At 38.3% G+C, this 4,066-nt stretch overlaps 1 long non-coding RNA gene across 1 annotated transcript; it reads left to right on the top strand.

The window, feature by feature from the left end:
• Positions 1 to 3,263: 3,263 nt before the first annotated feature.
• Positions 3,264 to 4,066, top strand: LOC139104411 (uncharacterized). Its single transcript, XR_011546028.1, has 3 exons — positions 3,264 to 3,406; positions 3,523 to 3,718; positions 3,876 to 4,066. It is a non-coding gene; the product is annotated as an uncharacterized lncRNA (long non-coding RNA).

The following is a 4,066-nucleotide window of genomic DNA, read 5'->3' as shown; positions in this document are numbered from 1 at the left end:
TTAATTCCCACAAAGTGCCAAGACTGTGCATCAACGGGAACTAATTTTTATAAAAGTTCTAAAAGTGACAGGTATGTGTTATTGATTAAAATTTAAAGCCTGAAAAACAAATATTTCTATTTGTTTTTCAGGCTTTAAACTTTATAGGCAAAAGGTACGTGACGGCAGCTAACCAAAGAAACCGTCCGGAGACCCGGGGAAGCCGCAGAAGTCTCTCTGACCATTCCTGGTGCAAGAGAAAAATCCTCGACTTACCCAGTACTCCAGATAGCACTAACACTTTGCAGAGTGAATTCAGGTATGTCATGCGTTAGAATTTAATTAGAGTACCCCTCTATCGTGAGGGACCGATTTTAGATTGCTCGAGAGCCTCAATTAATTAAAAAGTAAGAAAATTGTCAAAATATAACTTTAACCTCAAAGTGTCACTTATGAGATTTTTAGTTTTAATTTAAAAATACTTCTGCTTTATTTACAGGTTTGGCGCTTTGGGGACGAAAGGTTCGCGACGGAAACTAACCAAGGAAACCGTCCGAAGACCCGGGAAAGCCGCAGAAGTCTCTCTGACCATTCCTGGTGCAAGAGAAAAATCCTCGACTTACCCAGTACTCCAGATAGCACTAACACTTTGCAGAGTGAATTCAGGTATGTCATGCGTTAGAATTTAATTAGAGTACCCTCCTCTATCGACCGATTTTAGATTGCTCGAGAGCCTCAATTAATTAAAAAGTAAGAAAATTGTCTAAATATAACTTTAACCTCAAAGTGTCACTTATGAGATTTTTAGTTTTAATTTAAAAATACTTCTGCTTTATTTACAGGTTTGGCGCTTTGGGGACGAAAGGTTCGCGACGGAAACTAACCAAGGAAAACGTCCGAAGACTTGGGAAAGCCGCAGAAGTTTCTCTGACCATTCCTGGTGCAAGAGAAAAATCCTCGACTTACCCATTACTCCAGATAGCACTAACACTTTGCAGAGTGAATTCAGGTATGTCATGCGTTAGAATTTAATTAGAGTACCCTCCTCTATCGTGAGAGACCGATTTTAGATTGCTCGAGAGCCTCAATTAATTAAAAAGTGAGAAAATAGTCAAAATATAACTTTAACCACAAAGTGTCACTTATGAGATTTTTAGTTTTAATTTAAAAATATTTCTGCTTTATTTACAGGTTTGGCGCTTTGGGGACGAAAGGATCGCGACGAAAACTAACTAAGGAAACCGTCCGGAGACCCGGGGAAGCCGCAGAAGTCCCTCTGACCATTCTTGGTGCAAGAGAAAAATCTTCGACTTACCCAGTACACCAGATAGCACTAACATTTTGCAGAGTGAATTCAGGTATGTCATGCGTTAGAATTTAATTAGAGTACCCTCCTCTATTGTGAGGGACCGATTTTAGATTGCCCGAAAGCCTCAGTTAATTAAAAAGTGAGAAAATTGTCAAAATATAACTTTAACCTCAATGTGTAACTTATGAGATTTTTAATTTTAATTTAAAAATACTTCTGCTTTATTTACAGGTTTGGCGCTTTGGGGACGAAAGGTTCGCGACGGAAACTAACCAAGGAAACCGTCCGAAGACCCGGAAAGCCGCAGAAGTTTCTCTGACCATTCCTGGTGCAAGAGAAAACTCGACTTACCCAGTACTCCAGATAGCACTAACACTTTGCAGAGTGAATTCAGGTATGTCATGCGTTAGAATTTAATTAGAGTACCCTCCTCTATCGTGAGGGACTGATTTTAGATTGCTCGAGAGCCTCAATTAATTAGAAAGTAAGAAAATTGTCAAAATATAACTTTAACCTCAAAGTGTCACTTATGAGATTTTTAGTTTTAATTTAAAAATACTTCTGCTTTATTTACAGGTTTGGCGCTTTGGGGACGGAAGGATCGCGACGAAAACTAACTAAGGAAACCGTCCGGAGACCCGGGGAAGCCGCAGAAGTCCCTCTGACCATTCCTGGTGCAAGAGAAAAATCCTCGACTTACCCATTACTCCAGATAGCATTAACACTTTGCAGAGTGAATTCAGGTATGTCATGCGTTAGAATTTAATTAGAGTACCCTCCTCTATCGTGAGGGACCGATTTTAGATTGCTCGAGAGCCTCAATTAATTAAAAAGTGAGAAAATAGTCAAAATATAACTTTAACTCAAAGTGTCACTTATGAGATTTTTAGTTTTAATTTAAAAATACTTCTGCTTTATTTACAGGTTTGGCGCTTTGGGGACGAAAGGATCGCGACGAAAACTAACTAAGGAAACCGTCCGGAGACCCGGGGAAGCCGCAGAAGTCCTTCTGACCATTCTTGGTGCAAGAGAAAAATCTTCGACTTACCCAGTACTCCAGATAGCACTGACACTTTGCAGAGTGAATTCAGGTATGTCATGCGTTAGAATTTAATTAGAGTACCCTCCTCTATCGTGAGGGACCGATTTTAGATTGCTCGAGAGCCTCAATTAATTAAAAAGTGAGAAAATAGTCAAAATATAACTTTAATCTCAATGTGTAACTTATGAGATTTTTAGTTTTAATTTAAAAATACTTCTGCTTTATTTACAGGTTTGCCGCTTTTGGGACGAAAGGATCGCGACGAAAACTAACTAAGGAAACCGTCCGGAGACCCGGGGAAGCCGCAGAAGTCCCTCTGACCATTCCTGGTGCAAGAGAAAAATCCTCGACTTACCCATTACTCCAGATAGCACTAACACTTTGCAGAGTGAATTCAGGTATGTCATGCGTTAGAATTTAATTAGAGTACCCTCCTCTATCGTGAGGGACCGATTTTAGATTGCTCGAGAGCCTCAATTAATTAAAAGTGAGAAAATAGTCAAAATATAACTTTAACCACAAAGTGTCACTAATGAGTTTTAATTTAAAAATACTTCTGCTTTATTTACAGGTTTGGCGCTTTGGGGACGAAAGGATCGCGACGAAAACTAACTAAGGAAACCGTCCGGAGACCTGGGAAGCCGCAGAAGTCCTTCTGACCATTCTTGGTGCAAGAGAAAAATCTTCGACTTACCCAGTACTTTAGATAGCACTGACACTTTGCAGAGTGAATTCAGGTATGTCATGCGTTAGAATTTAATTAGAGTACCCTCCTCTATCGTGAGGGACCGATTTTAGATTGCCCGAAAGCTTCAGTTAATTAAAAAGTGAGAAAATAGTCAAAATATATCTTTAACCTCAAAGTGTCACTTATGAGATTTTTAATTTTAATTTAAAAATACTTCTGCTTTATTTACAGGTTTGGCGCTTTGGGGACGAAAGGTTCGTGACGGAAACTAACCAAGGAAAACGTCCGAAGACCCGGGAAAGCCGCAGAAGTCTCTCTGACCATTTCTGGTGCAAGAGAAAAATCCTCGACTTACTTAGTACTCCAGATAGCACTAACACTTTGCAGAGTGAGTTCAGGCTTCTAAGTTAAATTTCAGACTAAAATTCGGTTTATTTAAGTGTAGTAGAGTGTTCTAAATACAATTGAATTATTCTGTTAACTGTAAATAATTTTTTATTTCAGATTTTTGGTGATTGGTGTTCTGTGAGAGTCACAGAAGTTTCACTGCACTTGAACAAGTTGTGAAAATAGTTCTGCGTTTTCCTCGAGTGCCCGGTTGGATTTTTCATTAAATTTGAACCTGTCTTTTGCTGCTTAAAAAGTTCCAAGGCTCTACATGGACGGGAACTATTTTTTATAAGTGTTTTAAAAGTGACAGGTATGTGTTTTAGGTTAAAAGTTGAGATATCCATAAATAAATTTTTTTGGAGCTTCTTAGTTAAATTTCTGACTTAAATTCGGTTTATTTAAGAGTACTAGAATGTTTTAAATACAATTAAATTATTCTGTCAACTGTAAATAATTTTATATTTCAGATATGTTGTGATTGAAACGCTGGGAGGGCTGCAGAATATATTGCTGTGCTTCAAGATTAAAAAAAAAATGTTCTTGTGCATCCTCGATTGTCCCGTTGGATTTTCCGTCAAATTTGAACCTTATACTTGCTGTCCAAACAGTTCCAAGTCTGTGAATCGACGGGAAGTATTTTTAATAAGCGTTTGAAAAG

This window comes from Cardiocondyla obscurior, linkage group LG07 (genome assembly GCF_019399895.1).
Source record: "Cardiocondyla obscurior isolate alpha-2009 linkage group LG07, Cobs3.1, whole genome shotgun sequence".
Lineage (NCBI taxonomy): Eukaryota > Metazoa > Arthropoda > Insecta > Hymenoptera > Formicidae > Cardiocondyla > Cardiocondyla obscurior.
This window is presented reverse-complemented; position numbering and strand designations above follow the sequence as displayed.